Here is a 25,986-nt window from a genome sequence, read left to right as displayed (position 1 = left end):
AAAAATAGAAGTACATATACAAAGGTAAACATACAAAAACTGTAAATTCCTAAGAATATGTTGGATCAATGTAGCAATTAGGATGTATATACTAATAATTAGAAAATAGCATGTATTCTGTTCTAAGACCCAACTGAGTGAAAAAATACTTAGATGCTAAAATACCAACCTTAATGGCTATTTATCTGCACCTGATGTATAAGTATTATTATATTTACATTCACTCAACAAACATATTGGCTCCTAAGTGTTATATTCTCTGTGCTACAATCACTTGCAAATCATAAGGTACCTTACAGTTGGCAAAATATTTTAATGTGGTTTGGCTCTGTGTCCCCACACAAATCTCACCTTAAATTGTAGTTCCCACAATCCCCATGTGTCATGGAAGGCACCTGGTAGGAGGTAATTGAATCGGGAGGGCAGTTACCCTCATGCTGTTCTCACGATAGTGAGTGAGTTCTCATGAGATCTGATGGTTTTACAAGGGGCTTTCCCATCTTTTGCTTGGCACTTCTTTCTGCCATCATGTGAAGAAGGATGTGTTTGCTTCCCCATCCACCACAACTGAAAGTTTCCTGAGGCCTCAGCAACCATGTGGAACTGTGAGTCAATTGAACCTCTCTCCTTTGTAAATTGCCCAGTCTCAGGCAGTTCTTCATAGCAGCATGAGAATGGACTAATACATACTTCATACAAAAATAAACTATTTTGGAAGAAAAATTATCCATGTGAAAGACAATATGATATAAATTACTAGTGAATTAATACAGTAAGGGATACAATGGCATCATAATTTCTAAGGGTGAAGGTCTATGACAATAGCTGTGGTTTTCCACAGTACCAAGGCTTGGGGCATGTGCACAAGTTAAAGATGATGTGTTTCTCCGCGTGGCAGTTGGCCTTTCTGCTAAGAAAAATTTCCCTTATGAAATTAACTATTAAACATTGGTTTCATTGACACTGTAACTCACTAAATTAAAATATCCCAAATAATTAACAAGATTAAAAACTTCAGAGATAATATCTACTGAAATGACATTAACAAAATATGTGTTGTCCACATGCAAAGTGCATTTAAGTTTTTCAGTTCTATAGATTGACTCTTATAACTCAAATATTAAAACCTTCTATAATTCAAAGAGATTTTAATATAGTATAAATACATCGAATACAATAGTATAAAAATATGCTTTTTTATAATCACTGTGAAAGACTTGGTAATGCAATGGCAAGAGAAGGTGCATACACTGATTTTATAATCAAATGACTATTTTCCTAAGACAATTGAAATTTTGAAATAATTATAAACCGCCAGCAATGGCAGAAACCCTAATTTCTTCTATGAAAAATTAAATTCAAATTCAATATATTATAAAACACTTCTCTTGGTATGTTCTTCATCATTCATTAAAATACAGAGGACTATCACTATGATTTTTAAGTGTCTGATAAATCAGAAGCATTAATCTAAATAAATAATTTATCATTAATTACAAAGGTAAAATTTGACAACTCACAAAAATGCTATTATACTCTAGGTGGCATCTTAAATAAGGGACCATATCTTTGATGGTGTTGAAAATCAGATCTAAAAATGCAGTGGGATGGGCTAAGAATGCTACAAAAATAAAAAATAAACTGCTGGATATTGTGGTAGTATAGTATTTATTACTTATGCTTTCCTGATATTTCTTGGTTTATAACTAATGACAAGGAGAAGAGAACATAGATTCATATTCATTATTGGGAAAGAAACAAGTATCCCTATTATATGGAAACATGACTATATGGCTCCAAAAAATCGGTTATTTGGCCAATTTAGTTAACAACTAAATATTTCAATGAAAAATGAATGATTATTTGTGAGAATATGGTATTAAATTGGCTAAGAAATATATTTGGATGATGATTTTGGTCTTTGTATTTGTACTTGGATGGCTGTAGCACTAGGTCACTGGAGCTTCAGTGCCTGGTCTTTCTTCTTTAGCTCTTTTTGCCATACTGTAGCTTGGTACCAAGGGTTTCCTTTTTTTCTTTTGACCCTGGCAGACTTTTAGACTATTTTGAGTTATGTTTTATTTGAGTTATACATTTTGTTTATCCGCTTGTAGCAGGAAAGAGATCTCTATTAGTATATTCTTCTATGGTGAAGAAACAGCACATCTTAACTCACTTTGTACTATTGTCAGCTTGTCTTAGCCTAGGTTCTGCCAAGAAAATAAAGGCGATCTATTTGAGGAAGTGATTCTAAGAAAAAGGAAGTGATCACAAGAAAAGCGAAGAGATCACAAGAAAAGGGAAGAGATCATAAGAAAGGTGAAGAGTGAAACGAAAAGAGAAGAAAGTCCAAGGGTGAGTAACTAAGTCACCCAGCCTTGTGGGCAGTTAGGACCTGACCCTGCTAGGAACCTTGTGAAGAGCCCTGTGAAGAGCTAGTCCCCCCTCAAAATTATCCACCCAAAAGGAGAAAGAGGAGAGACTTTAGATATCCACCTGTTCCTATACCATATTTGGCAAGGGTGGCTTCATGGGGTGTTCATCCCCTTGCACTTCTAAGCTTATGCCTGAGTCAGATTGAACAGCTCCTTGCAGGCAATCCACACAGTGGCAGCAGAGAAGCCCTGAGTAGAAAGCAAGGATATCTGATGCAGCTGTGGTGATGTAATGGCAAGTCGCATCTGCTTGCAATAGCTGGTCTCAAGAATTGTGGTAACAAAGGGAGGCTAAGAGGATGGGAGGCATGGTGCAAGAGAGGTTTATGTATTACTTCTTGGAGGAAAAATATCTTACTGCAGTTTAATTTTCTTTGAAATGAGTGAAATCCTTTTTTGTTAAACTACATTTTGTTAAAGAACAGAAAAATCACAAAAACAGTGAATGCAGACATATTATCCTCCAACTTCTCTTACCTGATCAACTTTTCAAAGCAAAAACATAGGTATTTCTTTCACCAGTGAGACCCTTTGATTGCTTTTACTTCTTCGGAGCTCTTCCCTAACCATTATCTGCTCCAACGATTTTGCTTATCCAGTTATGCTTTTAATTGTAGACTGTATATTTTTTTAAACTATGCCTTTTCTCCAAGAATCCTAATTAAACACTATATTGACACTGTCAAATAATCTACCCTTATCCTTTATCATCAGTTTATATTTATGTGTAGAAAATTATATATGTGATGCATGTGAATGTGTGTGTTTTAGACTTCCTGTTAGCCATTTAATTGGCTACTGGAGGAAAAGATTAGCAGGTAAGTAAACTATTGCTTAAAAAATTCATGAATATAAAAATGCCCAGGTAAATTTTGAGGATCTGTAATTAAATTGGAGAAGACAAAGCAGCTCTGCTAGGTCTTACAAATTATATGGAATGAAGTCCATATTGTTGATCACTCATGGATTTATCAACACGAATTCAATTTAATTCTCAAATATCATTGCTGCAATGTTAAATTTACAACTAATGTATGAAGCAAGAACACCATGCATGCATTATGTCTAAGAGCTATTTATTCCTAAGTTAAATAAGCAAATATAAATTGATAAGTTATCATTTTCAAGAGAAAAGCCATTGGTCTTTGCTAAACTCCATTGTATGTACTTTTGCAAATAGCATTCTTTATAGTAAAAGCTAAAATTATGTTACTCTCTTTGAATCGTTTATTACAACAAAATTAAGCCAAGCAAAGTCTTTATTACGTAGACATTTAAATCTCACAAAGATATGAAAAGTAATTTAATGAATTATTCACTTTCATTGTAGTGTGTTCTGATCACCTCCTATTCACTCCATTGTTAATGAGGGAATCCCCTGCACTAAATAGTACAAGATGGCCAAATGGATGACACCTATCATTGGCCCAATGAAACTGACAACAGTTTATTAGTCATATATATTCACAGACTAGGACATCCCATGCCATGCAAGGCTACATGGGGTTTTTACTTGGTAATAGAGTGAACAGGGATATTGGAGACAGGCTTTATAGTAATAGGAGGGTGAGGTGTCTGCCTTCTGGTTCCTGCAGAAGAATGTGATTGGTTTGTTAGAGTAATTCCCCAGAATGGCAGTTAGGTTGAGAGCCAGGTGGAGTGCAACTGATCTGGCATAATGGAGGAACTAGCCAGGTAGGTGTGCTTTCTTTAAGAGAGTCAGGACATGTATCTGGCAAGAGCAGGGAAGCTTGTAAGATTTACGGGTCTTGTGAGTCCCAAAAATGTCAAAGCAGCACTTGAAATTTTAGACCTTACCATGCAATGTATTTAATATCATTCTAAAGGGATTGGCCTTTCAACATGGGGTCACTGAAACCAGATGTTTAAAAGATAGACTTACAATAGCCATATTTTTATTGACTACAATGATTCTTAATGGGAAATATTTAAGCTTGATATAATAGGTAGTTATAAAATGAAATTCAAATGTTAGCTGCTGTGGTACCAAGATACTAAAATATAGATTTATATTTGGATTTACAAACACAAAGGCTACTATGGGGAACTTCAGCTGTTGATACAATAGTAAATCCTCTAATCATACTATACGGTATTTTCCTCAACTTTTGTTCACTCTAATAAAGCTATCTTGCTTTCTACCTGCCTACCTCCAGGAATCATGATATTAAAAAAAAATAGAAAGCAAAATGTAATGAAAAAAAGGTAATATGTATAATAGATGCAATTATTTATCTTTGCTAATTGTAATCACAAAAAGTCACTTGGAAAAATGAATTCAAAATTATATATAAGAAGAACCTTATCAAAATTATGTGAAATCTTAGTATCCAGAGAGAATAACATGCGTATATTTAGCAGAACATTACATTTGTTCTAGTTTTTTGCTGTAATAAAAAATGAACACTTTAATATCCTTGTTGATATGTCCACATAAGTTAAAATAGATATTACTGTTTTAAAACAAATAGATATGTTTAGCTGTGTATAGATATATTAAAATGAGGGATTTTACTTAAATATAATAAAATAACATATCCCAGCTTCTGTGATGTGTTCACATAAAAGTGGCCAAAGATAACATAGAACTAAGGTTAAACTCAAGTAACAGAATTAGTTCCACTAACTTTTGCTTTATTTTTCTGCTGAGATGATCTTTTAGAAAGATTCATGAAGCTTTACTAAAGCTCAGACTAGAAGCAGTGTGGAAGAGGTGAAGTTAAGTGAAACAGATTTATATGATGAAATCTGATTTATAGAGCTCATACCTGCCATCCAAGCAGAAAATGTAAATGCTCTATGTTGGAAATGGGAGAATATTTTAATTCCGAATTCCCTGAAGGCATTAATTTTTCACTTTTATTATTCTTTGGATTAACATTCAGATTTGAGTTGTTCCCATTTGCTTTGATATACTCAAAACATTGTCAAATAAATAAATGTATTATATATGGTGATATATTGTTGGTAATATATTATATATTTATTATACTTGTTTTCTAATCATCTTTCACAAGCTTTAAATTTTATCATATTCTCTATGTAGCAATAAAGCCATTTCCATTGCAAACTTATAACAATAATGGATAGCAACCTTCAGGGGATACATTTCTGAGAAATTTATTTCCCCTCATATTGCTTAGCCACCCAAGGAATGAATTTGTTTCCATGACAGATAAGGACTACGCCGATCATTTTTAAAATGGTCTTGGGGCACCACAAATCAATAACAGAAAAAGAAAATGCAAGATAATATTTCTTTTCATTAGGTTGATAGATGGCATTCCAGATTTATGCATCGTAATTGTCTCTTTAACAGTTATTAAATAACTCTAAGCATACATCTTGGTTATGTGGGTTCTGTTTTACATTGAGTAATCAAGGCCCAATTCTATTTGGTGACAATGTGGTTAATTTACAGAAACATAATAAGATCATATCAAATCTAAAAGACAGAAGATAATTACCACAAGGCATAATATTCTACACTGAAATCTAAGTCACATGATGATATAACTTTAAATTAATTTTTAGTAGAAGATACTTCTGCAACATCAATGCATTCCATAGGAATGTTTGTTGTTGTTTTGTTTTGTTTTTTAAACTCTCCCTTGAGTAATATGTACTAATAATGGTGATCTACAAAATTGTCATAGAAAAGGACATACATTCCATAGCCTATATTAAATTCAGATATGTTGAATTTCTTACAAAAATATTTCTTTAAAAGTAATTTGAGACAAACTGAAATGGTAACATTCTAAAAAGGTATTTTCCTATGATTGCTGTCGTTTTCCTCTGAGTGTTATAAATGCCCAAATCACATATTATAAATGGAAAAAATGTTTCCTTTAGAGAAATTCCCTAAACATTTCTTTAGAAAACTGATTTTAAGGTTTTACTTATATGAAAGTTGTTTGTATCCTTTTAGCATTCAGGTATCAAACTGAAATATATTTTGAAGTGCTATTTTTGCAAAAATTACCAATTGCTTTGTTGAAAAGTGCAAAATTTATGTAATTAAGTGAAGAAAAAATTTCCCATTTGATGTAAAGCTCCATTTGATTGTCTGAATTCTTCATCCTTCATTAAGTACACATCATCTATATATCAGAGAATTGAAAATGTTTATTAATTCGAGTTCTATGAATAATTAATGGACATATTCCAGGATCCTCAATAGGTCAAGGGAAAAATAAATGAAGTGGATAGGTGAAAGTAAATATTGGCAGTTCCTTCCCTAACTGATCTTATCTTAGAATTTAAGGGGCCAGATGATTCCTTTAACAGATGGGGGACAATCTTCTGAGATAACCCATGTCTCTTTAAATATTTACTTTTCTTCATCATCAGGTGTGACAAATCTAAGTGAATGACTTAAAAATTTCATTTAAGAATAAGTATATTATGCCTCACAAATTGTAGTTCAATCAAATATAAAGCATTGTATTTAGCCATTACACATCAATGAGAATGACTAAAATAAAAAGGCTGAAAACATCAAAAATCATCCATGGCTTTGTTGAGAAGTGCAAAATTTATGTAATTAAGTGAAGAAAAAAATTCCTATTTGATATAAAACTCCATTTGATTGCCTGAATTTTTCACCCTTCATTAGGTACACATCATATATATATACCAGAGTCTTGAAAATGTCTATTAATTTGAGTTCTATGGATAATTAATGGATTGAAAAATGTACAGATTCAATCCATTCCTTATCAAAATCCAACTTTTATTTTTGCAAAGATGAAAAATATAATCCTAATATCCTTAAGGAATTGCAAAGGAACTCAGATACCCAAAAGAATCTTTAAAAACAAGAACAAAATTCGAGGACTTACACTTCCTGATTTTAAAACGTATCATAAGCTACAGTAACAAAAACAATGAGATACTAAGTCATATAGGTTAGAGAATAAAATTGAGAGTCCAATAATATACCCATCATAATCTATGGTCAATTGATTTTTGACATGGCACCAAAACTATTCAATGGGGAAAAATAGCCTTTTCAACAAATTCTGGGAATACTGGATACCTATGTATAAAATTATTAAGTTGGACAGCTATGTTATGTCATTCACAAAAATTGACACAAAATGGATAAAAGCCCTAAATATGAGTCAAAACTATACAACATTTTAGTAAAAATAAATACTGATCAATCTTTATAGCCCTGGATTTTGCAATACACACTGAGATACGGCACCAAATACACAACCACCAAAATAAAAATAGATAAATTGAATTTCATTCAAGTTAAAAATTTTTGTATCTCAAAAGACACTATAAAGAAACCAAGTGAAAGAAAACCTCACAAAATAGGAGAATATTTTTGCAAATGTTATATCTGATAAGGGTGTAGTATTTAGGATATACAGAGAATACTTACAGTTCAACAACACAAAGACAAAGAAGCCAATTTAAAAGCCAACAAATTATTTCAGTCCTCATTTCTTCAAAGAAGATAGACACATAGCCATGAACAACAAAATGCTTAATATCACTAATTACTAGGGAAATGAAAATTTTAAAAAATGAGATATCACTTCACATACAGTGTAACTTTTCAAAAAGTGTTGGTGAGAATGTGGAGAAATTGGAGTTCTCATACACTGCTGATGGGAATGTAAAATAAGTACAACTGCTTTGGAAAATAGTCTGGCATTTCCTCAAAAACTTAAATATAAAATTACCGTATGACCTAGAAATTTTACTCTTAACCACTATCCAGGAGAATTGAAAATATGTGTTCCAAAAAAAATTAAATATAAATGTTCATAGAAGCATTATTTGCAGTAGCCCTAAAGTGGAAACAGTCCAAATGTCCATCAACTGATAAATGGATAAAAAATGTGGTATGTCGATACAATGGAATATTATTCAATCATAAAAAGGAATGAAGTACTGATACAGCCATGATGTGGACAAATCTGGAAAACATTATGCTAAGTGAAAGAAACCAGATACAAAGGTCACATATTTTATTATGCCTATTATATAAAATATCCATAATAAGCAAATTCACAGAGATAGAAAGTAGATTAGTGGTTTCCAGAGGCTGTGATTAGGTGGGAATGGGAAATGACTGCTTAACTGGTATAAGGTTTCTTTTTGAGGAGATGGAAACATTCTGGGATGAGAGAGTGGTGATGGTTGCACAACACTGTGAATGTACTAAGCCACTGAAATATATTTTTAAATGGTTAAAATGGTAAATTTTATGTTATAAAAATTTTACTTCAATAAAAGAATATAAAGAGGGAAATAGTGATATAACAGCATGGGTGGACCAAGACACACGATATTGTATAAAGGAGGCTTGGCCTTTATGCAATAAAGAGTACCTACTACATAATCCATTCAAATGAAGTTCTAGAGTAGGTAAAACAAACCTATAGTGAAGAACAACTTATATGAAGCAATAGAGAATTTTCTAGGCTGGTGAAATTTTTCTTTATCTTGAGGAAGGTGTGGATTACACAGTTTATGCATTTGTCAACATCTGAACAGTGTGATTAAAAATTATACATTCTATTGACAATCAGTTCTAACACTTGTTTTGAAAACATAAATTCATTCCAACCTGACTAATATATTAATAAGAATGGAATTTTGTGTTTGCTTGTGTAGGATTTGGCCCATGAAAAATAAAACTAGCTGCATGCCAAAAATTTCACCAAGCTTAAATGAGATAAATAATGTACAAACATATATTTCAAACATCTAGCAACTATTTCAGTTCACCATGTGTGTTGTAATACATTCCAATGCTCATTTAGTGTTACAACTTTCTGTCCAATTTCAAATAACCCACTGTACTGGATTGAATAGTATCCCTTCAAAATTGATGCCCACTCAGAACCTATAAATATGAACGTATTTGGAAATAGGGTCTTTGCCAATGCAATCAAGTTAAAGTGAGGTCATACTACATTAGGGTTAGTCTTAAAATCAATGTGACTGTTGTCCTCATAAAAGGAAGATTTGGACCCAAAGACACAGAGTCACAGGGGAGAAGGCCATGTGAAGACAGAGGCAGACATTATAGTGATGCGTCTACAAGTCAAGAAACACCAAGGATTACCAGCAAGCACCAGAAGCTAGACAAAACAGGGAAGAACTCTTCCCAAGAAACTTCAGAAGAAGCAACAACTGTCAACACCTTGAATTCAGACTTCTTACCTCCCAAAGTATGAGAGAATAAATTTCTGTTGTTTTAAACCTCCCTGTTGGTATTAATTTGTCATAGCAACCCTAGGAAACTAATATACCCACCTTCCACCACTTCACAATAACTTGTAAGCTAAACCCTTCGGAAGCACACTTCCACAAGCAAATTTCTGGTCTTTTAAAAACTTAAAGCATCATATATATTATAGCATTTATTTTTATCATGTCCATTTAATACATATAAGACTTTGCTACCATTTATCTAGGTTCATATCATTTTTTATGTCACTGATATATTCCCCTCAACCCACTTTTCCCATAAGCACTGTGTTTTGTTGGGCAATTTTCCATAGCACAGTAATTTGGGGAGCACATATATAACATTACAGCAGAACTGACAGTGTATAAATGTTACCTCAATAAAAAATAAGTATACAATTCTTTAGGTATCATTTAGAGCTCTAAATTTATGTAATAAAAATGCCTGAAATCAGTAATCTATGTTTCAAAAAGTTTAAAAAAAGATTATTTTTAACACCTTTATTATCATTTCTACACCATGAAATTCATCCATTATAACTGTTCAATTCAGTGAATTTTTTTAAATGTATAGTTTTGCAACTATCACTATACTCCAATTCTCAAACATCATAATCACTCTGAAAGCTTGCTTATGTATCTTTGCTTTTTCTTGACATTTCATATAAACAGAATCATAAAATATATAGTACTCTGTGCCTGGCTTCTTTATCCTAATGTTTTTGAGGTTCATCCCTGTATTGCACGTATCAGTAAATCTGTTCCTTTTTATTGCTGAGTAGTAATCCCTTGTATGGAAATACAAAGTTTGCTCATCCATTTGCCAGTTAGTCAACATTTGCACTCTTTCCAGTGTTGGAATACATTATGAATAATGTTTCATGCTTCAAACATTAATTGGCAAGTCTTTGTGTGGGCATATGATTCAATTTCCTTTCTGTAAACATAGAAATGGAATTACTGGGTCACATGTAAGTATATGTTTCACTTTTAGGAAATTGCCAAATTGTTTTCCAAAACGACTCTGACATTTTACATTCCCATAAACAATGTATAATCTTTTTAGTCTTTCTATATCCTTGTAAATGCTTAGTAGTTTCTTCTTTTGATTAAAGCCATTATATCGAGTGTCAAATGGTATCTGATTGTGGTTTCAATTTTCATAATTATAATTTCCCTAATGACTAATCAAAATGAGCATATTTAGTAACATAGCTATTAACCATTTATATATCTTCATGGGTTATTTGTCTCTTTGTATCTTTAGTCCCTTTTTAAGAAATCGTTTATTTTCTTATCATTTAGTTGTAAGAATTCTTTATATATCCTGGATATTCTGGATACAAGCACTTCGTCAGATAAATATTGAAAATATTTTCTCCTAGTCTTGAACAGCAAAATATTTTAAGTTTTAATATTGATGAAGTTCAAGTTATCAGTATTTCTTTTTGTGGATATTTTGGCTACATATGTAGGAACTCCTTGCCGAACCAAAGTTTTCAGAAGTTCTGTGGTACTAGATTTTATATGTAAGTTTATGCTCTATTGATCTATTTTGAGTTAATTTGTGTTATGGTGTGAGGTAAGGGTCTAAATATTCCCAAGTCCTGTGTGTGTATATATTTGTATATATGTATATATGTGTATATGTATACATATGTATACATGTATACGTATGTATATATGTGTATATATACATATACACACACACACAGAAATTCAATTGTTCCAGAACTATTTGTTGAAAATGTATTCTTTTCCAAATTTTAAATTTTGAGACACTTTTTAAACTATCGCACACGTTGGCGTGCAGTGGCACCAGAACAGCTCATGGCAGTCTCCATCTCCTAGGCTCAAGTGATCTTTCCTCCTTAGCCTCCTGAGTAGCTTGGTCTACAGGTACATGCCACCACATGTGACTAATTTTTTAATTTTTTTGTAAAGACAGTCTTACTATGTTGCCCAAGTTGGTCTTGACCTCCTGGGCTCAACCAATCCTCCAGTCTCAGTCTTAAAGGCTTGAGCCACCATAATCACCATGATCTGTCTTAACTTATTTCTTAAAAATCAGTTGACATAAATATAAGGATTTCTGAACATTTAATTCTATTCCATTTATCAATATCAGAGGAAAGTAAACTTTTATAAAAGGGTCAGATAGGTAATATTTTAGGCTTTTGTAGGCCATGTGATCTCAATTACAACTACTCAAATCTGTCATTGCAGTGTAAAGCAGCCATAGATAAAATGTAAATAAACGGGCATAACTGGGTTCCAATATGATTTTCATTATTTAAAAAAAAGAGGTTGGACATATTTGGCCCACAGGTATTAGTTTGTTGACCCACAGTCTATCTGATTCTTCTTATACCAATATCCCACTGTCTTGATTGCTTTAGCTTAGGTTTAAAATTGGGTAATGTAAGCCTCAAATTTTGTTCTTCTTTTTGAAAGCTGCTTTGGCTATTCCAGCTCTTTCAATATCTATATAAATTTTCTAATTATCTCAATTTCTGCTGAAAAGCTTACCAAGACTTTGATAGGAATTGCTTAGAATACATTGATAACTGGGATGTATTGTAATTAAAACATACCAATGAATATGCATAACAATCAATGAAAATGCTTTGCCTCTCCTTTTAGTTAGATCTTCTTTAATTACTCTCAAGCGATTTGTAGTTTTCAGTATGAAAGTCTGGAACCTCTTCTGTTGCATTTATTAATCAGCATATTATTCTTTTTGGTGCTATTGTAAACGGGATGGCTTAATTTCATTTTCTGAAAATACATTGCTAGTATATAGAAACACAATGATTTTATAAATTGATCTTGTGCCCTACAAATATGCTAAACTTGTTTATTAATTTTAATGTTGTATTTCTTCTGAAATCCAAATGTACATGCAAAAATATGCCATCTATGAATCAAGATAGTTTTATCTCTTCATTTTCCACTTGGATGCATTTATGCCTTCTTCTGCCCCTGTGTCCCATATAACGTTAAATAAAAATGGTATAAATGTACATTCTTGCCTTGGTCATCTTATAGAAAAAAAATCAGTATTTAACATAGCATATGCAACATTAGATATCATGTTAGCTCACAGTTTTATATACATACCCTTTAGGAGGTTGAGGAAGTTCCCCTTAAAACCTAGTTTCTTGAGAGTTGTTAAATGAATAGGTGCTAGATTTTGCCAGAAACCTTTCCACACCTTTTGAATGACCATGTAGTACTCATCCTTCACTCTATTAACATAGAATATTTTGTTAATTGTTTTATGTTAAACTCACTTTGCATTCTTGAGATCAGTTCTACTTGGTCATAATGTATAATTATTTATATATTTTGCAGGACTAGGCTCGCAAACAGTACTTTGTTAGGAAATAATTTCCTCAATTTTCTTGGTCATTCTAGTTAAAGGTTTACCAATGTTGTTAATATTTCAAAGAACCAAGTTTTGCTTCATTGATATTGCTCTTTACATTTTCTATTTCATTGATTTCTACTCTGATCTTTTATTTTTAATTTTCTGAGATACTTTTTAAATTTTGAGACACTTTTTAAACTATCGCACATGTTGGAGTGCAGTGGCATGAGCACGGCTCATTGCAGTCTCCATCTCCCAGGCTCAAGTGATCTTTCCTCCTTATCCTCCTGAGTAGCTTGGTCTACAGGTACATGCCACCACACGTGACTAATTTTTTATGTTTTTTGTAAAGACAATCTTGCTATCTTGCTTTGGTTGGTCTTGACCTCCTGAGCTCAACCAATCCTCCAGTCTCAGTCTTAAAGACTTGAGCCACCATAATCAGCCTCTGCTCTGATCTTTATTATTGTTTTTTCTGGGGGCTTTTCTTAAATTTCATATGGTAGAAACAGCGAATTGATTTCAGATATGTCCTTGCTGCTTATATTTCCATTAAAGCTATAAATTTCTGTAAGCACTGTCAGCTATCTCCCTCATATGTTTAGATGTGTGATTTTTATTCCATTCAAAATATTTTCAAATTTTTCTTGTGACTTCTTCTTTGACCCATGGGTTATTTATAAGTCTGTAGTTTAATTTTCAAGTTTGTGTGCATTTGATTAATTAAAATCTGAGTCACCTCTACTCTCTACACCGTCTTACTTACTTCCTAAAAACTCTGGCAATCTAGATTCTGTCTCTTCGATTCAACTAAAATTCCTCTCAACAAGATTGACAAAGATCTCCTGTTTTCCAATCTCATACAAATTAGTTCATCTTCATGGTGCTTTATAATTTGGAAACTTTTTAGGGCATTGGCTTTCTTCTTTTCATGAGTCTTCCAATATCAAAACGGCCAATTTAATAACACTGCCATCTCATAGATTTCCTCATCTCTTCAGTTGCTTCTCATGATTATCACTTGTGGCACATTTTTCTTTGCCTATCATTTAAATGAAGATGTTCTTCACGCTGCTAATTGTTAATGCAAATTAGTGGCTTTCTGCCTAAGAAGGTAAATTAGAGAAGCTAACTTGAGCATAGTCCTAACATAGGCTTTTACTGTGGTTCAAGAGAAGTGCTGTGAAAAGCATTTGTATAAGAATTATTCTTCACCCTAATTCCAATTTATTCAGTGACATTGAACATACTACTTGTTTTCAGTTATGCAGACAGACACACACACACACATATATGTTTTTTACTTCACTGAAATGCTAGAACATTTCCAAGCTGTTTGCAAATCATTTTTTAAAGCTTCTGAGGATGTTATATAAACTCCAATAAATGAAAATGTTATTGAAGTCACAGCTGAAGAAATTTTTCAATCTGTAGTGTTTTTATATTACTAGTAATTTGGTAATGTTCACAGTGATAAAGTCAACACCTAGTTGCAAATTTACAGGCATTTACTCTAAAGTACTTAATTTTATAAATATTTTGATTCATATCAGATACCAACAAACATACAAATACTTTCTTAGTATGGGTTGTCCTGGAGTGTGATAATGAATCATCCTTACCTTGGGTTATTGAAAACTAACACATCCTAACTGAAGTAATGTACTAAAATAAGTTGCAATGTCATCTCTTTTTCATTCTTCAAACCCTCATTATTGGCTAGATATGTTTCCAGGCCTACATTAAAGACATATTCCCAATGCCATATACTTTTATTATTGAGAGATACTTCTTCATTGAGTTATCAAAGGAGAAGGCATGTATTGTGGTTTTATAATTTTAGAAATAGAAGGAGCCTAGAGCTCATCAAGAGAGTCAAAGTAGCATCCTGGTTAGCAACATTGGCTCTGCAGCCAGATGGAATGGGTTTCAGTTCTATCTCTGCTACTTAGTACCTGTGTGAAATTGGGCAAGGTATTTAATCTAGCTGTGCTCAGTTTTCTCATCTGTAAAGTGGGGTTGGTAATCGTACCTATACCATAAGGTTAACATTAAACAAGTGTGTGTGTACATATGTAAGTTTTATAACAGTACTCATCACATATTAAACAACCACCAAATATTAACTATGATTATTATCTACTTCAACTCTTAGCTCATACATGAGCCCATGCCACTCAGTTCAAATGAAATCATTTCAGTAGGCAGATCTCTCCAGATCATGCAGAACTGTAGATGGACAGTTATATTGAGGAGAATCATCTTTAGAGAATTCCTTTGGCATAGTTGTCATCACTGCACTCATGATTCGTATGTGGTGGTTCCATATCTGTTTCAGGGTCATCAAATATTTTACACCAGGTACATGAGCAGAGAATCAATGGAGTTAGGGTAACAAGAGTTTATAAGAAGAACAGAAGAAACTGTTTTATTCATTGGTACTCCTCCACGAAGTATATTACAGCAGCTAAAAAAGCGAAAAGGAAAGATTGCATTGACTGACATGAAGCAAATTTTTATTCTCACTGAAATTTGTATTTTCTTTGTTGAAATAATAGGGATAGTGTACATATATGTTTTTCTTTATTTTGTAATCCATTCCAGTTAGCAATTATTTAAGAGTCAATCAGTAGGGACCATATTCAATTAAATATTCAACAGAGTGCATTGGTTGTTGTGTTTCAAAAAAGGCTAAATTTTTGAATGCCATAATTTTTAAAAATGTAAATTTCTTTCTAGAAAAAAATAAGAATACACTAGATTCTTTAAATCTTACTATGAAATATAAATAACAAAGAAAAATGGTACATATTTTATTTTCCTTAGAGTTATATCATCTTTCCAAATCTTTTTCTTTGCTTTATGTTTCTTTTCATAAGTACACCTGCTACTCCTAAAAGAGAAGGTATTATTTTATTTTGGTTTTGGTAAAACAAAAAATAATTACATAAAAATGAAAATAAGCTACCTATATTATATCTACTTGCTCTTGCTTGCCATTGTTGCTCTATGCATTTAACGTTCTCCTAAAGTAATATATTCTTTTATAAAGTAATGAATCATATGAGTTATTTTTTGTTAACCAATGTAGTCTTTTCATTTGAATTCCACATAGTAAAACCAATAAACACCTTCTGGTTTAGAATAGCAACATTTTGAACGTGTTTTATACAATAGCAATTAACACTTCCAATTCCCAAACATTAAAATAATATTAGTATGTGTTTTTGTTTCACCAGTATATAATTTATCTAACTTGCCCCAATACACAGTTTTACATTGGTTGCTTTTTAAAGACTAGAATAAAAACTTGATTATATGTGCTGCATTTAAATAAAAAAAAAATCTATGGAAGACTTAAAAAGTAAAAGATATACATTCTGATATGGAGTAAGCTGACCATTTGTCACCCATTCCCTTTTATAGACTACAACAAGAAGCTATCCTGAAAAGAATGTAATTTATACCAGGCTAAACATAAAAAAGTACTGCCAAACATAGCAAAACACAGACAATTTAAAATATGTACTTTTTTGCATTTTGCATCTATGCTTGAATAATTATGCCACAAGGTAAAAAGTGTTTGTGATTCTCTTTAACAGTGTAATTACATGGACTGTCTATTTTTTCTTTCTTTTTTCTTTTTCTTTTCTTTTCTTTTTTTTTTCTAGACAGAGTCTTGCTGTGTTGCCAGGCTGGAGTGCAGTGGCGTGATCTTGGCTCACTGCAACCTCCGCCTCCCAGGTTAAAGCAGTTCCCCTGCCTCAGCCTCTCAAGTAGCTGGGACTACAGGCATGCCCGGCTAATTTTTTTTACTTTAGTAGAGACAGGGTTTCACCATGTTGGCCAGGATAGTCTCAATCTCCTGACCTCATGATCCGTCCACCTCGGCCTCCCAAAGTGCTGGGATTACAGTCATGAACCACTGTGCCCAGCCTACTGTCTATTTCTTTTAGGTAACTTAGAATCCAAACAATAACAGAATGAAAGCAAAGATAAGCCATTACTTTCAGTACCCATACCTTCTAACATAGAAATGCAATGGTCAGTGTTTCCTTCCTTTTGCCTTGACATTCTTCAGCTTGCAGCAACCTGTTGTTGTTCTGTGCACTTACTTTGTTACTAATTAAGGAAGAGAAGGTTAACAGGATGCTTCTATCATCCTGTCTAGAAGTCTAGGTATAGGCTTGGTATATTTTTCAGTTTTAAAGAGCTTCCTAAATGCACTAGGTACTCAAAGTTTCCCTCCAGGAATGTCTGTGGGATCTACCATATTGCTTTTCCTATTGCCAACAGTTTTATTAATTTTGATGGTTCATTTGTCATGCTTCTTTATCATCCATCTCTGGGAAAACAACTTCAATCCTTTGGAATCGAGTTAAAGCACTACAGTTTTTAGGAAAGCATGTCTGACCCTCTTTTAGTCACCCCTGACTCCCCTGAACTCTTCTGAACCCTTTTAGCAACATTTGTGTCACCCATTTTACAAAATCATATGTAACATCTTTTGCAATTTTATATGTCTATATATAGTCTCCCTAAGGCCTTATATTCGCCAGGGTACCTCCCATGCCTGCCCTTAATGGATGCTTAGTGATACTAGAATCCTTGCCTTTGACTGATGTTTGCATCTCTCATTGTGGAATTTGTTCTTGCAAGCTGTGCCTCATAAAATATGACACTTTGCTTAAAATATGGCAGGTTGGCCAATATTATATGCTGAGATTCAAAGGGATTCAACTTAAACCAATCTCCCAAAAACATCATTGTCTTTGATTGCCCTTCAGAAAAAGAATTTAGTGTTTCATCATGTGTAAATTTGAACATCCAAAAGTAGGCTTCTTGAAAAAGCCATGTGTGTTCATCACATGGCAGAATTGGACTGTTACACTAAAGTGAGAGTGCAGCAATATTTGTCAACGAATGTAACAAATATTGTCTCAGTAACCAAGATGTAATGCCATAATGGAGAGGATGCAGAAAAATCTAATACAAGTGGTCTCTGCAAAGCAATGAATCAAGAACATGCAATGCTACATTCTTAGATGTGTTCCTCTGTGTATTTCTTGCCCTTCTAAACAAGCTGCTTTTGTTCTGGTGAAGATCTTCCATGGTATGCAAGAAATGCTTGACTATTGAATTTACTCTAATGTTTTAATATAACATTTCTCAGAAAATTATTTGCATTTCAAAAGGGAGAATTTAGTCCAAGCAACAAACAACTAAAGGTAGGTGTTGTTTTATCCATTGTAATCTGTAAGAGAAAGAGGAATACTCATTGACCATAACTATGAGCATTAAAACTAAATTTTGTAGGTAATTACCTACTCTGCTTTCAGGTGATGGAAACCCACATAAGGGCTCCCTACTTGATTTAATTTTATCTCCTATGATGCAAACTTCCATTGTCCTTCCCTTGAATTACTCAGTCACTTCCAGTATATCTCCCTGCTTCTATTCTTGCCTTTCTCCACCCGATCTTTTTAAAAAAGTTAGATCATTAAAAAAAAAAAACTAGATCCCAGTTTTAATTAAGCTAAGCACTACCTCCCCACAGCAAGAAAGCGTGATGTTTCCACCGTGCTTACAATAAAATCCAAATTTTTTATGCCCTATGAGCAATTTCATGATCTGACCCCTGCCTTTCTGACATTGTCTTACTAACCCCTTTATTTAACTCCATTGGCTTTTTCCCTGTCTTTTGTCAAACGCAAATCATTCCACCTTTGGTCCTTTACACTTGCTCTTTTGGGTGCCTGGAAATGTCAACCCAAATGTTACTTCTTTGGAGAAATCTTAGTGTCTGAATCTAGACTTCCCACCCCCGATCCAGTCACTTCCCCACATCACTCCCTTTTGCTGTCTCCATTGCAGATAGAAATATCTAAAATATGCTTAGTGTTTACTTTTGGCTTCCCCTCTTTAGATAGAATCTCCTTGATCTGTTCTGTCATGAGAACCTAGAGCAGCACCTAGGCACTTAGTGTATATTGGCTGAATGAAACATGACTAAGAGCAAAAGCAACACATCTTCTCAGTGCTCAGTGACATAATTCACAAAGAGAAGAACAAGGGTCTGAATTTAAAACAAGGACAAAGAGAGGAAAAATTAATTTATCCTGGGGAGGTAGAGACTGCTGACATTCTTTCAAAATTCAGGAACTTCTGTTAGTGTTTGTCCCCTACTCATTGAAGCAGAAAATGTCAATGAAAAAATCTGAGACAATAGGATAATTAAGTAAGTAAAGTAGAACAAATTGAATATTAAATGTTAAGATAACTTCAGTTTTTATTATTCAATGTAAAAGAAATAACGCCTGAGTATAATAGGTGATTCCTTTTACTTTAAAAAATTTAAATGTGTTATGAATAAGCATGTACCTATTATTTTAATTAAATACAAATTAGCTATAATGTGCATCAGTGTATCATAAAATTTAACCTCCATCTAGGAATAACCCACCTTCAAATATGCACAGTTGATGGAGACTTGACAAGTGAATTGGTAACCTTTAGTATTAAATTATCACTTGCCCTGTATTTCCCTGCCTTTATTGAATTTATATTTCTTGTGCCCCAATAAGACAGCTGAGTCTCTGACTGCATTTCTTCCTCTTTGTCCTAGACAAGCCGCTATTGTTTTTCCCTCACAGATATGTCACCCCTGTCTATTTGCCTGTGACTAAACCCATGTAACCTGATTGGCCTCCTAAAACCCTTTCATCTAATCTACTCATCGAGATTCTTGTTCTCCTTCAAATGAATCCCCAGTTTAATCTTCAGATGGGCTGAGTAATCAATGGTTCAGGTAAAGACTGTTTCCTTTTCATCTTGATCTTATGTATGAGGATTTTTCAGCTGCTGAATTCAAGATGGCCAGAAAAGTACTTTATTTTGGTGCCACATTTTCCTCCTTTGCTTAATTTAGAAATAATTTCACTCCTGCAAATAGATCTTGCATATTTGTGAGCGTGAGCAGGTTAAGTGGTCACCTGTTATCTCTATGAAGTCCATTGAACTTTTGAGAAAATAGAATTCTTTCATGAAGCACGGAACACACAACTTTCAACATCCTAAAAAATGTGTAGTGTAAGTGAAGGTATTTCCATTGCATATTTTACCCTTGCTTTAAAAGGAGTTTATGTGTTTATCAGTTGGGAAAGATTCTAAATTTAATGAATGCAAAAGCATTGTTCAAGTTTGTCATAAAAATGACAACTCCATTGACCTTTCCATATTCTGTCACAAGTGGGAGTGATAGATTGACAGATGGTCCTGCACTGAATACTGCGAAAAACAATACCAGGACTCTTTGTGTGTATTTACGATACAGAGAATTGAGTTGCTTAAGAAACATTCAAAACAGTCCTAGAAAATAAAGGCTGTAAACTTTTCATCTGAAACTATTTTTAAAGGGAAAAAAATGAGTCATTGATATGATCTGAACGCAGTATTATTCTAGAATCAACTCATATGGATTATTTTCTCAATACAAAAAGAGTAAACAATCACACATCACTGTTTGTCTCAAGTATTGCTTTACTGTAATGCTAATCAAAATGGTAGGAATGATTTCTGTGTTTTACAATGCTTCATCAAAAGAGCACTTTATAAAATAATGAGCTGTAGAATGCACATCATCCCTTCAAGAAGGTAAATAAAACTAACATTTACTATTGTTTTTATTGTTGTTACCAATCATTAGTATTGTTATTCTTAACAATGATTATTATGGTTGCTTTTATTTTACCTTTCAGAAAGAAATATTCAAAAGGAGTCATACAACAGAAAGTGGTGTACATCAGAATCTTTAAGAGCTTTTATTAGGATGCTCTCATGGATGATGGTGGGAGAGGTAGTAGAAAAGAAAGAGGAAAGGCAGAGAGGTATAGAAGGAGAGAGGGAAAAACAGAGGCTACCAGTTAGAGACACATATCGCATGTTTTGAAAAAGAAGAGAGATCATTTTAAGCTTATGGGTAAAAGGCACAGGTAAGATACGATTTTAACATCTTTTCCTTCTATAACCATTGTCTAGTCTAGAATAAAGCCTGAAAGTCTAAAGTTTGTCATGTCTAGCAAAAAAAAAAAAAAAAAAAAAAGGACTTTGCCTGGCATGAAGACATTATGTGCTACTACCATTCTATGTAAATGTTAAGTTCCTAAAAATTGTATTAGTGATAGGTTCCAAACTACTTCAATTATCAGCCTAATGAGATACCACTCTTTCCATGTATCAGTCCTAAAATTTCAGTATTATTTTTTATACAACTTAGATTTTTAAAGAAGAGCATGAGGTTTCAAACAAGAATAGAAAAGGATGGTGCGTAATGTGATAGACAAGAAACAGGAGAAATAAAAGTAATGCCCGGGGAGAGAAGACTCAGGAGGCCAGACACATTTCAGCATGATGAAAGAGTGCTCTGAAGAACCGTAGGCCACTTGAGAGTTAGTATTCATTGAAAAGACAGTGCCTCCAAGAAGAGAACCATAGTTAGGTGTTATCTATTTCATGTTTTTATCAAGCATGGAAGGGTTCTGCAGTACAGGAAGAAAGCCTATGGGAGAATGAGGCAGAGTTCATAAATCAATCCCCTTATTTTACATAATATTCACACATACATAGCTGCCTCTCTCTCCAGAAGTTTGTAGATGGCCCCATTTCCCTTGAACTTACAAACAAGAACAATGTAAATGCCAGAAACGGTATTCTTTACATACAATAGCATATTCAGCAAATGTTTGTTAAATATCTGAATACCTACTCACTGCCAGACACTGAAGATAGAAAGATGACTATAATGTCACAGTATGTAAAATCTAAGACTGAGAAGTAAGGCAACATTAACAACTCAGTGTGGGACAGGAGAGCTGCGTGCAGGTCACCACAGGAGCACAGGAAAGTCATGCAACTCACACTAGGAAACCATGGAAGATTTCCTGGAAAAGACACTGCATGAGCTGATGCTTGAAGAATTGGTAAAAGTTCTTTTGGTAGAGAAAAGGAGATTAGAATGTCTAGACAGCAAGAACAGGATGCACAAGGACATTGAAGTGGAACAGCATGATGCAGTCAGAAAATACAAGTCTCTGTGTGTATTTTATATGGGGGAGTGCCAGGAGTTGAGACAAGGGCCATTGGCTATGAGGCTGAATTAAGAAAGCATTTTTAAGCTAATGAGGAAGTCTGACCTTTATCCTAAAGATGTGGAAATTTGCTGAAATAATTTAAAATAAATTTTGAGTTATAATTTATGTACAATAAAGTACATTCATTTAAAAAGTATAATTGAGTTTTGACAGGCAAATAAAGCTGTATAAACATCACTATAATGAGTATCAGAACATTCCTATCACTCTCTCAAATTTCTTCATGATCTCTTTGTAATCTATTCCCCTGTCCCAATCCAGCCCCAGGTAACCAATAGTTTATTCTTGTCTCTGTAGATTAGTGTTGTCTGTATGTGTCAAACAAGTGGTTTCCCAGTTTGATGCTAATACAAATAGAGTTACCATAAACATTTAGGAATAAGTTTTGTGTAGACATATGTTTTCATTTCTCTTGGGAAAATACCTAGGGATGGAATCATTTGGCCCATATGTCAGATGCATGTTTAATATTTCAAGAGATTACAAGTTTTCCAAGGTGGTTATATGATTTCATATTTGCATCAGCCATGTATGATTGTTCCAATTGCTCTGCAACATCAACAACAATTGGTATTATCAGTTTTCTAATAGGTGTGTAGTGGTATCTCTTTGTGCTTTTAATTAGCATTTCCCTGATGACTAATGATGTTGAGCATCTCTTCATGTATTTTTTGTTTATTCATACAAGTGCAGCTTTTTTGGTGGGTTGTCATTTTAAATATTGTGTCTGATTTTTCATGGGTAAGGAAGTGTTTGTTATTGATATAGGAGTTTTGCATATATGCTGGATATAAGATCTTTGTCAGATATATTATTGTGAATATTTTCTCCCATTCTGCATCTCAAGTTTTCATTTTCTTATCTTTGAAAGAATGAAAGTTTAAATTTAATAACATCCAGTTTATTCTATTTTTTATTCTATGATTCATGTTTTTGTTCCCTAAGAATATTAAACCATGGAAGAGTTAATGTAACCTGGGACAAAAGACTAAATGTGCATTTTTTTGTCCCGTGTACATGTGAACTGCATATCCTCCTCTTTCATCATTGGAATAGAAAATAATGAATACCATAAACCTTTAGTCATGTTAATTTTCTCCAGCAATAGATACCATGTCTAACATAGCAGGCATGATCAGAACCACTTGGATAAGTTTGTATTGAAGTCTACAGTCAATCTCCAGAATCCACCTGGTTTCTGCAGGAGCCAAAGCAGTTATTTAAATTGGACCTACAATAGGTAATACAATCTGCTATGTTTTCTTTTGAAAAATGAATAAAACTTTATTTTAACACCTAATGGAAAACTTCAATTGATGGAAAAACATTGCGTTCCTGGATAGAATGACTAGAAATATAATATCATAGTTAATTAGATGGACTACGGAGGCAAACACCTGTTTGAATCCCAGCTCTCCTGCTGATTAACTTCTTGAAATTGAACCAGGATTCATGGAAATACAGGAACACATAGCATGCCATCAGGCCTCACAAAGGCAGAAGGAAGATTTTTTAGGATCCAATACAACTGTGGCCACCAGATCATCCAGAGCAGTGTTTCCCAAACTTTAAGGTGAGATTCAACTAGAAATCTTGTGAAAATGTAGATTCTGAGTCATTAAGTCTGAGAATTGACCTAAGATTCTTCATTCCCCACAATCTCATGGTGATGCCAATGCAGCTGGTCTATAGACCACACTTTGAGTAGACAGGATCTAAGTTTCTTCAGCTGAGAGGTTACTGATCCCTCTTCTGGTGCTCTGCTGACATTGTGATTCTTTCTCTATGCGTCAGTAGTTTCTATCCCATTTCCAATTACTACAAATTCCACAAGAAAACAATGATTGTATTGATTTATCTCAGGGCAGTAGGAATATAAGCATATTTTAGAACGCCCTTTTATACCTTGGAGTTGTTCAACAGTGAGCTAGCATTACTCACATAATCAAAAAAAAATATTTTCTGCTATTTGGGACTAATAACATTGTTACTTTGGCTGCCTTAAATGCAATCCTGGCCAAACAGAAACCCTTCAGGGACCCACAGAACTGGAGAGAAAATACAGACTTGAGAAGCAAAGAATAAAACACAGAGTAGTAAAGAATACATCCTGTGAACACAGCCAACATCTTTGGAAAGAATTACTGGATTCTAAGTGGCCAACAAATTGCATTCTAACAAGAAGAGCCTTGCTCAACTGGACTGAGGATACTTCTAATATTCTTGTATGTCAGTGAGTCCAAATCTGTAGTGCAGCTATGTGAGCTAACTGGAAGAGCTAGGGAAAGCTTTGTCACTCATGTTCCTCTAGTCTGCAACTGTGTTCTTTAAACAAACTTGCAGTGTCTCCTCTTCCTGCCAGGCATGGTTCATTGTCATCTGAACACACTTAAAAGGAGAAAGAGAGGTTTCCCTTAGCTAGAACTAGCCTCATGGGTAACTAAAAGGCCTAATAAAATATTTCTGCATATTTGCACTAATTATCAGCACACGGTTTAATCAGCCCAAGATGGTATATTTTGCCGAGCTTTTCTATTGTGCCCTAACGTAACTTTGTAAGAGGAACAAGTGGCAAACACAATGTAGTGTGGGTTTAAACCAACATACAGCCCTCTCCTTCTGTGCAGAGCTCCAGGGTTTGACTGAACACTGCTTCATCAAATGGTCCAAAGACCTTACTGGGCCTCTCAGTAGTTCTGAGCTGAAGGATGATTCCACTTTCACTGGATTTCTGCCTTTGTTGCAGTAAAAGAAAGGATGTTTCTCAGTCTTCCCCTTCGCATGTCATTAACCTATATAGCAGCTGCCTGAGAGGCATTAGGTATGATGGGGCTCTTTCTGGATTTATCGGCTGGGAAATTAGCTGATCCTGCCTCATATTGACTCTCACCTGCCACCTCTCAGTTGACCTCAGCTGCAAATTGCACTTGTCTGGAGATTAACCCTAAAATTACCTGCCCATGTTTCAGTGGGAAGGACAAGCCTCGATTCTATCCCTTAATAGAGTTCTGCCAGCCCAATCCTGTTTTCTTGGTGGGAATTCTCAAGACTCACATATGCTACTATTAGCATTTTATGAGCTCTGAAGGTTTCAGACAGATAGGGCAACATATTTCATCAATTCAGCAAGGAAGGGTTTATAATGTATGGTATACGCATTATCACATTGTGTCACCTGAGCCAACTGATAAGCATAGATATTCATAGTTTATCTACATAAATAGTTTTTGGTACTGATTTGTTTTTCTAGCATTCCAACTTTATCTCTGAAAACATTCAAACACTATCTGTACCTCTTTGATGTAATAAAGACTTTCCATGGTGGTTTGAGGATGTTTACTTCCTTTTTCAATGCATTGTCACCATGGTTCAAAAAATCAGAATTTTGAAAAGGAGGAAAATCTGTGTGACTAGGAAAAATAGAGAAAAAAGACATCCACTGGTGGAACAACAGAAGACTGTATGCAGAATAATAGAAATGTCTAATGGGCAATTTTTTAAATGTTCACTGAAGGTATATGATATAAACTTCTTTTGCTATCTCTTCCATAAAATCTTTGATAAAATGTATGGTACTAACAATTTTCTGTGAGTGAATATTTGAGTATTTGAAGATTTGCTGTGTTCCATGTTCTGGTGGATGTAAAGAAAACATGCAGACAGAACTCCTGGGCACAGGAGCTATTAGATGGGGACACTGGGTGTATTTGTCTAGGTGGTACACTCTTCGGGGAAGTACTACTCACTTTTTAGTAGAGGCCAAAATAGTGATGTACTCAATCTGCTCAACCATCTG

General features: G+C 33.9%; 1 long non-coding RNA gene across 2 annotated transcripts in view; it reads left to right on the top strand.

Moving 5' to 3' along the window:
• LOC123572308 (uncharacterized) overlaps positions 1–25,772 on the top strand; it is a 46,598-nt gene extending 20,826 nt beyond the window's left edge. For both annotated transcript variants that reach the window (XR_010585808.2, XR_006696750.3), the window contains 3 exons: positions 2,193–2,355; positions 19,695–19,849; positions 20,799–25,772. This is a non-coding gene — a long non-coding RNA (uncharacterized lncRNA). The remainder of the gene's footprint in view (positions 1–2,192; positions 2,356–19,694; positions 19,850–20,798) is intronic.
• The last annotated feature ends 214 nt before the right edge of the window (positions 25,773–25,986 follow it).

The sequence above is a fragment of the Macaca fascicularis genome, chromosome 3 (assembly GCF_037993035.2).
Source record: "Macaca fascicularis isolate 582-1 chromosome 3, T2T-MFA8v1.1".
Lineage (NCBI taxonomy): Eukaryota > Metazoa > Chordata > Mammalia > Primates > Cercopithecidae > Macaca > Macaca fascicularis.
The sequence above is the reverse complement of the archived record's forward strand: the minus strand, read 5'-3'. Positions and strand labels throughout refer to the sequence as shown.